The sequence below is a fragment of the Drosophila nasuta genome, chromosome X (assembly GCF_023558535.2).
Source record: "Drosophila nasuta strain 15112-1781.00 chromosome X, ASM2355853v1, whole genome shotgun sequence".
Taxonomy (NCBI): domain Eukaryota; kingdom Metazoa; phylum Arthropoda; class Insecta; order Diptera; family Drosophilidae; genus Drosophila; species Drosophila nasuta.
In genome coordinates, this window is record NC_083459.1 from 21568663 (window position 1) to 21582152 (window position 13490).

General features: G+C 35.7%; 1 pseudogene; it reads left to right on the plus strand.

Moving 5' to 3' along the window:
- The first annotated feature begins 2339 nt into the window (after nucleotides 1-2339).
- Nucleotides 2340-8422, plus strand: LOC132796218 (probable ATP-dependent RNA helicase spindle-E; annotated as a pseudogene).
- The last annotated feature ends 5068 nt before the right edge of the window (nucleotides 8423-13490 follow it).

Below are 13490 nucleotides of genomic sequence, written 5' to 3' on the forward strand. Positions count from 1 at the left end.
TATAAAAGATAAAAATAAAAACAAAGAAAAACCAATACGTGAAACAAATGAAATGAAAAATTAATAAATCTAAAATTTAAAAAATTGCTATCTTCTTTTATTATTGCCATTATTACAATTACAGCATAAGGCCGTGAGTGAGAAAAATGTATCGAGAACACTTCCCGATGAATGGCAGACGAATGCCCGAAAAGTCTCAATGCAGCTTGTGAAATACCGAGCGAACAGAAGTGAACAGAAGGCAGAAATACAGAAAGTCACTTGCTTAATTGATGGCGGCAACTTGCGCTCCTAAAAGTATGCTACAAAAATTTAATGATTTTGCAGTAGCCTTTGCAAAGCTTTGCACCATACCTAGGAGTTATTCTAGACAGAAGGCTCAATTTCGAGAGCCATGTCAAGTCGCTGCTGCACTCTTATAAAACCAAACTAAATCGTATGTCCTGGCTACTCTCCGCTAAAAAAGCTTCCACTGGACAACAAAGTTCGAATTTTCGTGCATTTTAGCTCCGAGCCTGTTCTATGCAATACAGGTGTATGGTATCACAGCTAAAATGCACCTCAACAAAATACGAGTACTTCAAACCAAGACGCTGAGGCGGATCTCAGGAGCTCCATGGTACATGAAAACGGCGGACATCGAGTGCGACCTCAAAGTACCAAAAATTGGCGATAAAATACAGGCAATTGCACAAAAATATACAGAGAGGCTTGGAGGTCACCCTAACAGCCTGGCTAAGCGCCTAACGCCAAGTCATCGCACTACAGTCAGGAGAAGACTAAAATGATATCGTCCTCAAGACCTGCTGGCTCGGGTCCTCACCTAATAATTAACAGCGATACTATACATACATTTCTCGTATATCCTTAGGTTCAATTTATACAATCTTTATTTACTTTATATTTATTATGTGCTGCTGACATAATTTATTTTCTGGTTATTATTTCTGATTTGTTTAAGTTGCCCAGTTAGGTAACAGTGCACCTATCTTTGTTACCATTTCGTTATTATTAAAATAAAAAAAAATAAAAAAGCTTTGCACCACTAACCATACAATCACGGTTGCAATTTTTGGTACAAATGTAACAAAACTAGTACATTTTTTATGCGTTGGTGCATTGGATCACTTTTTTCATTTTGGTACATTTTCAATATGTCTGGTCTAGAATTTAAAATTTTCATAAAATTTTATGTTCACACATATTATTTTAACAAATGGTTCAGTTAGAAATTGAACCATGACTAACACTGGAAAATATCACAAACAGTCGATTTGCGACGTATTGTGTTAATGGAGAAAATATGTATGCGCCAATCTAAGGACTATCCTACGGAAACAGTTATATATTGTGAATCAAAATTGGTGAAATACAAAAAATCTTTCGTGAAAAAATTTGTGGTACATTTTTGCTAAAACTGGTACATTTTTTAAAAATTTTGGTACCAAACATTTTTTTGGTATGGCAACCGTGGTCCAGCCGACCACTTTTCTTGGCATTAACACATTTTTTTAAAGTTAATATATCATCAAAGTTTTGATCGCATTCTACAAGAAACAGACTGACCATCAATGTTGCATACCAAAAATTTGCATAGATGGCGCCACTTTTGAGAAATCAGCTGTTTAAGTAAGCTGTTCGGAGTTGCCACCAAGTTCATAAAGCGTGACCCAACTTTCGTCCGTTACACGTGCTGCCACCATGGTAATAATAGTTTGGCAATAATCACTACAATTTAATTTTATCGAAAACGGCTTAGACGATTTAAATAAAACAAATTGCAAAGCATTCGAATTTTTTATGTTTATATTATAGCAATTCGCCTTCTCTGACAAAGTCTAGGAGAGCGTATAATCGAAAAATTAATTTCCTCGGAAACTATGATAATTTGCTATGTAGTATTTTTGGGAAATGATACCTATGTAAATTATGTATTTTTTAAAGTATTGAGCAATTATGTACATGGTCAAAATGTTGAATAATCTGCAAAACAAAAACTCGATGCTAACTCTGTACTAGCTTCGCAGATGTTAAGCGTTGCCATGCCAAATTCAATTGATTTGTATTTAAACTTAAATATTACGTAAAAAAACGAAAATAAAAAGTTTTTTTAGCCGATATTTTTTTATCGATATGTGACGCTAAAGTTGCGGAACTATCATGACGCACATATCATCGTGATATTAATAATACTAATTATGGAATTCGTACTTAATGCTTCTAATTATTAATCAGAAAACAAATTAAATTATTGATTTGTTATCTAATTAATAATTAACAGCATAAAGTACGTATTCCACGAATTAATTATATTATATTACATAAAATTGAATACAATGGACTGTATATACTCTATACCATGTCCTTAATAATTTTGTTATTTTGTATTTCAAAGAACGTAAATAAGAGTTATTTGAGAGTGGGTATAAAAATATTTGTTGTTTTTCCAATAAACTTAAAAAAAAAATAGTCTATTGTTTCACAAATAGCTCTTATTTGCAGTTCATTGCGGAAGAAATCAAATATTAAAACTTATGAGGGAAGTTATTCGATACAAGTAAATATCGTTAAAATAAATATTCTGTGTTGGAAAACGCAGTCAAACTAATGAATATGTCGATATGTAGAGGTGCTTTTTTCATTTACCGTTTACCCGCTCTGTTTCATACTAGTTTCCAGTTGAAGTGATTAATGTCAAATTATTTGAAGTGAAAGCTGCAACTTATTTTCATCATGGACTCAGATTTCGATTTTTCGAAGGAATTCAAGCGAGGAACCGCTTCACAAGGATGTATAACTGGCGATCCGAAAATTCTAGCCGTGGAGTCTAAAGACTCCAATGCGATCAAACGCGAAATGGTTGGCACGGATGATGTGAATGGAATTGTCGAGAAAGAAAAGAACTCATGATGAAAGTAAGAAAAATAGGTTATACACAATGTGTCCGTAATTGTAACACATGTTCAAATTGAATGAGTGTGGGTACGGCGAAGTAAATTAATGGGAATTTGAGACATTTTTCAAGAATATATGTACATGTATATATATGTATGCTGACTTTACAGTTGGATGGTGACAAGAACAACTTCTCAATGCGCAATAAAACACTTAATGATTTGGATAGTAACGACGATGGCGGCGAAATGGAAGAGCAGCCGCGCGTGCGCTCTGATGAAGCCTACTATGAGAAATATCACTTCGATTTAAATCGGGACAAGAATTTGTCCATCTATGCACATTATGGAGAAATTATGGCCGCCATTAATGATAATCCGGTGGTTATATTAAAAGGAGAGACGGGCTGTGGTAAAACTACACAGGTATGCTTTTTAATTTACATCTTATTGATTAAATATTGTCAACAGACCTCTGATTTTAACGAATATATTCTGAATTTCAGTAAAGATTTTTGTGCCGTATCATCTCATCTGTGTTTCGTAAGATTCCTCAAGTCGGCAGAGTTGCTTATAAATCGTAATTGGGGTCCACTGCTTTTGCTGTCTTTAGGGTTTGCCAAAACTTCACAAGCACCAAGAAATGCACTCTCTTCCAAAGGAGCTTTAACTTTTGGCAATTCAAAAGTTAAAGCTCCTCTGGGAGTTGTGCTGCTCAAAGGGTGCGTGATATAGTTTCTTAACAAAACAGACAAGCGGGTCCCAAGTTTCAGATGAATGGCATAAATTATACTATATGCTTGCAATTCGTTGAGCTTCCTTCACCATTAGCTCGCCATCAGCAGGCAACTATCTTCTGCAACATGCAACACCGCCAATGTTATCTCCATCACCTCGATGTGGTTGGTCTGCGCGGACTACATGTGTTTTGATTGTATTTCTTTACAGCATGACGAGAACGGCTTCAACTTGTCATTGGTATCGTCAGTCCGTCCAAGACGTTGCAACAGCTGACATTAATTTCATGATAATAAGTGTCGGGAGTTTCATTTGTTTTTTCCAACAGGTGCCGCAGTACATATTGGATGAAGCTTTCAAGAGGCGCGAATTCTGTAGCATTGTTGTAACACAGCCACGACGTATCGCTGCCATATCGATTGCCAATCGTGTTTGCCAGGAACGGCAATGGGAACCAGGAACTGTGTGTGGATATCAAGTTGGCCTACACCGTCCCGCCAATATGGAGGACATTCGCTTATTGTATTGTACCACAGGTGTATTGTTGAATAATCTCATTAATCAAAAGACATTCACACACTACACTCACATTATCTTGGATGAGGTACATGAGCGGGATGAGGACATGGACTTTTTGTTGATTGTTGTACGCCGACTGCTGGCACTGAATACACGTCATGTCAAAGTAATCCTGATGTCTGCCACTATTGATGCTAATGAGTTCTGCAAGTATTTTGCTAGCACTTCATGGATACCACCCGTGATTACTGCTAGTCACCGCGGCAAATATCCGCTAGGTGTATTCTATAGAGATGAGTTAAAGAATATTACACATTTTGAGGATAAGCCCCAACAGCGGGAACCAGGTATATCACCAGATCGCTATGGCGATGCCATTGAAATACTTTTGGCGATTGACAACATGGAACGCAAGGCGGTTGGGACATCCCGACAAACCTATGAGGAGTCGAAGCGCACAGGAGCAGTGCTCATTTTTCTGCCAGGCATCCATGAGATTGATACTATGGCCGAGCATATTAGACAAAAAATGGGAGAAAAGTAAACAAATTAACTTTAGTATTTTATTATCCGGTAACTGATTAATTTCACATTCACAGTCCTAGTGTTGAAATTACAATTGTGCGATGCCATTCGTTCTTGTCGCTTGAGTCTCAAGAAGAAGCCTTTCAATCACCTCCCGTAGGCCATCGCAAGGTGATACTGACTACAAATATTTTGGAGAGCACTATAACCGTTCCAGATGTATCCTATGTCATTGACTTTTGCCTAACCAAAGTGCTACATACCAATTCTGCAACGAATTTTAGAAGCCTTCGCTTGGAGTGGGCCTCCAAAGTGAATTGTCGTCAACGAGCTGGACGTGTTGGACGTCTACGAAGTGGTGGCGTTTATCGTATGGTCACAAAGGACTTTTATGTAAATGAAATGAAAGAGTTTGGAGTCCCCGAGATGCTTCGATCGCCACTTGAGAAGTCGATACTAAAATCCAAGGAACTTGACATGGGTAGTCCAACTGAAATTCTGTCCCTAGCGATGTCTCCACCAAATCTACTCAACATACACAACACGGTCCTCTTGCTGAAGGAGGTTGGAGCCCTTTTTACTACGGTTGATGGAGTTTACGAGGATCTCGACGGCGATATCACCCATTGGGGTCGTATTATGACACGTCTCCCACTAGACGTGCATTTGAGCCGCCTTATTATACTTGGTTACGTATTTAATTGCCTCGACGAGGCTATTATCATGGGTAAGTCACGAAAGGTCACGACATTTTATTGAAGATTTGAGACAGAAGGTCTTGTCTGAATTTGTGCCATAGCTGCTGGAATGTCCGTTCGTGGATTGTTTCTCACTGAAAGACGAGGGCAAAATGAAGCTTTTTGGAAGCGCTACGCTTTCTCCGATGGTTCTGGGTCGGACATGATTGCTGTATATCGCATGTACAAAGTTAGTAAAGTCTCCTAATATACTCGCAAAGTATTTGACTGTAAAATTGATGAATTTTGAAATCTTTTTAGATGTATCTGAACATATGTCAGGACAGAAAGCAAAAGGATTCGGAACACCAATGGGCTCAGCGGTTTTGTGTTTGTTTGAGTTCTCTTCGAGAGATGCATTTGTTGGTACAAGACCTGCAGCAACGCTGTACTTCTATGTATCTACAAAACATGTCATCTAATGCTTGCAAGTCTTGGAATGATTGTCAAAAATCCATAGTTTTGAAAGTAATCATTGCCGGCGCATTTTATCCCAATTATTTCGAGTGCACCGCTAAAGCAAACGATGACTACGAGGACAATAGATACCGAGCTATTAATGGCAACGATCCTTGTCGCACTGTCTACTTTACTAAATTTACACCAAGGTATATGGGTGAATTATATACTCGACGGATTAAGGAATTATTTTTAGAGGCAAATATTCCGGCCAAGAAAATGGACGTTACATTTTCACATGGTTCTGAAAAGCTATTTGTAACATTCAAAGAGGATGACGATGAATATAATAACATGGATCCCATTCATGTGCCGGGACGCGTCGCAATCGAGGTTTACAAGGCTGTTAAAATGCGTCTAAATAATGCATATCGCGCTCTTCACGTTATAGAGTAAGATAACAGTACAATTCGCTTTATTTGATATATTTTCTAAATGGAATGTCCATTTTTCATGAAAATGTTAGCTATATTTCTAAGGTTTCGATTCTTTATTCATTAAATTTTGTATGCTTTTTTTCAGAAAACCAGTGCTCTGAAGTATGTTGAACAACACGGGATTGAGTTGTCAGTGACAGCATCTGGGTGCTACCATGCAAGAAATGGAATGTTGAGCTACTTCCTCTACCATCTGTCTTTGACAAGATTGTGGCAGGCAAAATATCGCATGTAAGTGCAAAATCCCGATATATAAATGAACGACACAGTTTTTAACTAATAAATACGAATCATTTTTGTTTTTGTAGATTGTAAATTGTAGCAAGTTTTACTTTCAACCAAATGAACTGTTGGATCGCATCGACAGCATGACTGAACTAATTAATTCACCACAGCACCTTAGCTGTCATGTGAAGAATCCAAGCATTATTACAACGGGCCTGGAGCTTCTGGCAATGCATAAGCAACACTTTCAGCGCGCAACTGTCATCAGGGTCGAAACTCAAGCAAATGGGAATCCAAAGTTTAGTGTGCGCTTCATTGATTATGGTAATACAGCATTATTGGCTATAGATCAGCTGCGAATGATGCCATATGAGCTGAAATATAAATTAGATCAACTGCCACCGCGTATGCTCGAATGCCGGCTGGCTTTGATACAGCCATCGTCATTGGTTAGCAACTATAACCGTTGGGATAATGAGGCAGTCGAAATGTTGACTACAGTATCAAAGTGCGGAACTATTGAATTGGAGATATACTCATTGGTCAACAACGTCGCTGCTGTATTACTGCATATGCGTGATGGACTACTCAATGACAAACTTGTGGAACGACAATTGGCTCGTCGAGCAGATGAAGATTATATGTCGCGTAAGGATCATGACTTTCGCATAAGCAAGCAAGCGTGCCATGTAAGCCATACGGAAAAACATCACATCAACGAGGATTATTTACGTTCGGCTCAGAACCCAACTGACCAAAACTTGAAGCCACCGCCTCTGGATAAATGCAATCAAACTATAATGCTTAGAGGGCCATTCAGTCCACTTGAAACATCTATGTGTTCAATGCTACGCGTCGGCCTATTTAAGACTGTGGTTATTGAGCGAGAATCAGTTAATGGTGTTCTTCTAGATTCCGACCCACAAGATCGCTATAATCAAATGGTGGTGGCAGCGTCTGTCAGTGAAACCGATGGTGATAAGTTGACTGCTCGAGGCACTACTCTTATGCCAAATATTCACGGCTTTACTGCATTGATGACTATGCTCTTTTGTCCCTCCATGCAAATCAAATGCAACAAGGAGCGAACAAAATATGTGTCTATTTTAGCTGGACTTGGCTTTAATCCAAAAACTATGCAATCTCATTTTGCAGAGCACGACATGGTCGTTAATTTGGATGTCGCAGTTCTTGAGGACGATATTCATATTGTAAGTATTATTTTGCAATAGAATTGATTTTATTTTAAAATTTTGAAACTTATATTTTAGATCAATGAAATGCGTTACAATATCGACCTTATGTTCTACCACAGCGACCCTAATCAACTGGCCACCGCTAGCGATGAGCGTCGTGCTTCTATTTTTAATCAACTGCAATCTTTGCTTACACGGTCTTTATAAATAACTGTCAATTGTTCCGATTCTTCTTAATTTCTTTATTTTGTAGGCTTCTGAACAAAGATCGGAGTTTTATTGAACGTAACCTGTCAAATTCTGATTATGTTTGGGAACCTGCCGCCGAACCGTTTGGCAAGCGATCCATATTGCCTAAACATTGCTATTACGAACTCGAAATCGACAATATGCGTAACTTTTTGGCCTTACTGGCGAATTGCAAAGAACTTTACGAGTGGCGCAACTTGTAAGTATTTATACGCCTTGAGTATTTACCTTACAAATAATAAACATGTTCAATTATTTTGCAGTCGAAGAGATATGCCAATAGTGCAATGCAAATTGTGTAACGTAATGTTAGAAAGCGTCACCCAATTGCGCTTGCACTTGCTTACCCAACTCCATCGCGATCGGGAAAAGCAGATCGGATGGATACCTCTGTGCAGTTTATTAAATTTAATTTAAGGTTCGTCCATTATGGACCTTTGTATAATTTAAATCACGATCTGTCCTAAAAATGTGCCTTCAAGAATTAAAGCAGTTTCATTGAAAAATGTTTGCTCTAACTATATAATCATTATTTTTATTTTCATATGTAGCCTAGATATAGCTTATTTTCGAAAAAAGAAAATTATGATTTCATAGGCTTATCTTGACAAAATCTTTAAGGATCTGACAAGGACATATCACAATTACTAGTACTATCTATTTGCCGATCGACAGAAAAGGTTCTTGCGATCCTAGCTCTATATGACCTTTTAAAATCCAACAGGAAATATCCGAGATATAGCTTATTTTCGAAAAAGGATCTTTCATATCACCCTCAAAGTTTAAATTTGAAAATATTTATTTTGCCATTTCTCTGGCAAATCCTTAAGAATCTCGACAGGACATACCTTTTCGTAGCCAGATTAACTAGTACTATCGACTTGCATTCAAGGATTTTTAATATCCTTCCAAAAATTACACCGAAAAATTTTTCAAGGGAAAGGGTATAAAAAATTACAAAAATATGTAAAATTTTCAAAGTTCCGCTGTATCTCGGCCATTTAAAGGACGATCAGGTTGTCCTTTGGCACAAATATAACTCCAATAAATACAAATTGATTGGCATTTTTTTAAAGGACGAAAATCCTTACAGGATTCGAGTCAGAAGGACTTTTTTGTATGCAGAAAATTGCGTATATCTCGGTCATAACCTGTCTGATCCTTGCAGGACCTGTGTCAAACGAACTCATTTTGAAAGAGCTGTCATCGTGCCAAACGACATTCAAATCGTTTTTGTGGTTCTTTAGTTATCCTGCAATTCATGATTTTTGCATATTATATATATATATATATATATATATAAAATTGAAATGCAAATGAAAATGAACCTTGATGGTCTAAAAATATCATTAAAATAAAATTATTATGCACTTAAAACAAATGATGATATACAAAAAAACAAAAATTCCTTATATATTGTATATGAGAAAAACAAAACAAACAAAAAAACAAAAGCGAGTTGAGCAAGTTGTTGTAACTGAAAGAAGGAAATAATAAAAATGAATCAAATGGAAATAATGAAAATGATAAATGATAAATTATAGCAATTTAAGCAGCATTGTAAATGTGCGCTTCAGATTTACTTTTGAAATTAATGCATTGAATGGAAAGCAAAAAGAAAGCAAACAAAAAAACAAAAAAAAAACACGATAAGGAAATATCTAAAAATAAATTAATATATATATATATTTATATGTATATATGCGTATATATGTATAGGTATATTTAGATATATATGTATGCATGTACATGTATATGTATGTATATTTAGATATATATATGTCTATATATTATGTATGCGAGTACATACAATAGTTGAAAGCTGGGCGCAGTCCATGGCAAAACTGAAAGCTACTTTAACAATTGAGTGAAATGAAATTACAAATAAATGAAACAAAAAAAAAACAAAAAACCAAAAAACCAAATGACTTTTTTCTCTACGAATTCTCGAAATAAAAATGCAGCCTAGTTATACATGTATACAATAAAAACAAACAAACATGACAAAAACAAAAACAAAAATGAAAGCAAAACAACAAACCCCAAATATGATGTATGTCTACATACACAATGTAAGCTTAAGTAATGTATTGTAATTGATTACTAACACTCTGCGTCAAAGCACTAAGCTTATTTTGTACAACAACAACAACAACAACAACTAAAGAAGAGCATTTCATAAAATCAGACACACAGTTACACAGACAGACAGATAGACAGGGAGCTAACTATTCTCAACATATGATGAACAAATACGACAGTAATAAGACATTTACATAATGTATTATTAACAAGAAAAGTAAAGAAAAGAAAAGAGAAGAGAAGCGAAGCGAAGAAAGAAAGATATATAATATTACTATTTATAAATAAAACTATGTATGTGTTACAGTTACTTACTTATATGTATGTATCTAACCATATGTTGTACGTGTATTGTGTGTGTCTCACTGTAATTGATGAATTTAAATATGAGTACTTAAACCCTCGAAAAACCAAACCAAGAAAATCAAGAAACAAAAAACTAAAAACAAAAGAAACAAAATCAATTCTCGCATTGGTAAACCAGAAGCAATTTACATATATAAATTTTAAATTAAATATATCAATTACAAAACATAAAAAAAGAAAATGAAAACTATATATATATATATATATATACTATATATAACGAAATAACCAAAGAGCAACTCTTTGTGAAAATGTTTGAACTACCGCATTTCAATCGTTCTATACCTTTCTCTCACACTCTCACTCTGTCCCACTCCCACTCACACACACTCGGAACACTTAGTCCATCTCGCTCTGTTCATCAATCTATCTCAATTTCGATGGCTGTGTCCCAGTAATTGCCCAGTTTTGACTGAGATTGCAGCATCGTTTTGTAGTTCTCATACTGTAAACAAAAACAAAAACAAAAAGTAAAACTTAGTTAAGGTATTAGCCAATTTCCCCTAAACATCGGACGGGCAGTATATATATCAGTGTATATATCTATATATATATATATGAGGTCTTACATATACATACATATGCATAGAATTATATACAAAAAGAAAACTACATTTTTTTTTTTTTTGCTAGTAAACTACGTCCCATTCAAAATGATATATATATACATATATATATATTATATAGGGCAACATTGGTTGGCCAAATTTTTGAGAGTATTACGCGAGTCGGAGAAATTATCAGACTCGACAGGCAGTGTTATAGAGATTCAGTTTCATTGTTGTGCTGGTAGTTGTAAATGGTAAATACATACATAACTTAACATATACATACATATACAAAGCTAGATAAATGCAAAATGCAAAATGCGAATAGATGTACGCGATTATAATGCGAAAGACACACACACACACAGACACACAGAAAGAAGGCATAACTGACAAGATGGTAAAATGAAAACTAAAGGTAAAGCTTAAGCTAAAGCTAAAGGTAAAGGTCACAAGGCAAGTTTTGTACTTAAATGAAATGTAAAACACCAAAAATTGAAAACAAAACTCAAGAAAAAGATTATTAAATACCAAAAAAAAATGAGAAGAAAACAAAATAAAAACACAAATGTGCGCAGGCGACGGTTGTTAAGGAAAATAACGCTTGAACAAAAAAAAATAATTACGTGGAAAATAGTTCAGAGACAGTTTGAGCTACAAAAAACGAGCAGAGATATGAGATATGTATATTATATAATATATATATTTAAAGAAAAAAATTTGTAACGCTGGCGTTACATGGATGCAGTTAGACATTTTTTTTTGGAAATTTATACAATTATATACAAAAACAAACAGCAGACAGACAGACGCTTACACGAACACACACACACACACACACACACACAGACAGTGACACACACACACACAGAGACACACAATACATAGAGACTTGAAAATCTAGAGATCCCACACAATACACGAAACACGAGATGACAAAACGAATGAGAATAGAAAATCTATGATGCAATTGATCTGTGTGGCAACCGAAGATGAAAATGAGTTAAACGAATTGAGCCGTTATAATGCCAAGTAAAAAACCAAAAACTAAAGCAAAAAAAAAGCGAATAGCGAAAAGAGTTTAAGTGTAAAAACTAAAACCAAAAAAATTAAAAAGAAAATGAAACCATAAATGAGATTAAACAGAAAAACTTACCACTGAATTTGATCAGGCGTATTAGGGCGTACTCATAAGATGAACAAAATATATTTATAAATAAATGTAATACCCAATTGCATTCTAGAAATTTATAGGTTTTTTTGTCGGTCTCTGTCTCTTGAAAGTTCCCCTTTCCCCCCTCCTCAAAAACCCCCACTCCATTGAAAAATACCCATATATATATATATATACATATGTGTGTGTGAAATTAGCATTAACATTAATGAAATGAACTCGTAAAATCCATAAAAACAAAAAACAAAAAACCGAAAACTGAATACAAAAGTAACTCATGATGCAAAAACTCTAGAAAAGATAGACGAGCGAGGAGAGAAGCACTAAACACAAAAAGTAACGTAATGAAAAGTAAAATTTCAAGCAAGAAATGAAGCGAAGAAACGCTGACAAATATGGTAACTACTCGTAGTTCGCAGAGATACATAAATCCTTAAGGCATATTGTAAACCAAGTAATTGGCATACCACAGATATGAGAAGAGTATATATGCAGATATAAAAGATAAAAATAAAAAACAAAGAAAAAACCAATACGTGAAACAAATGAAATGAAAAATTAATAAATCTAAAATTTAAAAAATTGCTATCTTCTTTTATTATTGCCATTATTACAATTACAGCATAAGGCCGTGAGTGAGAAAAATGTATCGAGAACACTTCCCGATGAATGGCAGACGAATGCCCGAAAAGTCTCAATGCAGCTTGTGAAATACCGAGCGAACAGAAGTGAACAGAAGGCAGAAATACAGAAAGTCACTTGCTTAATTGATGGCGGCAACTTGCGCTCCTAAAAGTATGCTACAAAAATTTAATGATTTTGCAGTAGCCTTTGCAAAGCTTTGCACCATACCTAGGAGTTATTCTAGACAGAAGGCTCAATTTCGAGAGCCATGTCAAGTCGCTGCTGCACTCTTATAAAACCAAACTAAATCGTATGTCCTGGCTACTCTCCGCTAAAAAAAAAGCTTCCACTGGACAACAAAGTTCGAATTTTCAAGTGCATTTTAGCTCCGAGCCTGTTCTATGCAATACAGGTGTATGGTATCACAGCTAAAATGCACCTCAACAAAATACGAGTACTTCAAACCAAGACGCTGAGGCGGATCTCAGGAGCTCCATGGTACATGAAAACGGCGGACATCGAGTGCGACCTCAAAGTACCAAAATTGGCGATAAAATACAGGCAATTGCACAAAAATATACAGAGAGGCTTGGAGGTCACCCTAACAGCCTGGCTAAGCGCCTAACGCCAAGTCATCGCACTACAGTCAGGAGAAGACTAAAACGATATCGTCCTCAAGACCTGCTGGCTCGGGTCCTCACCTAATAATTAACAGCG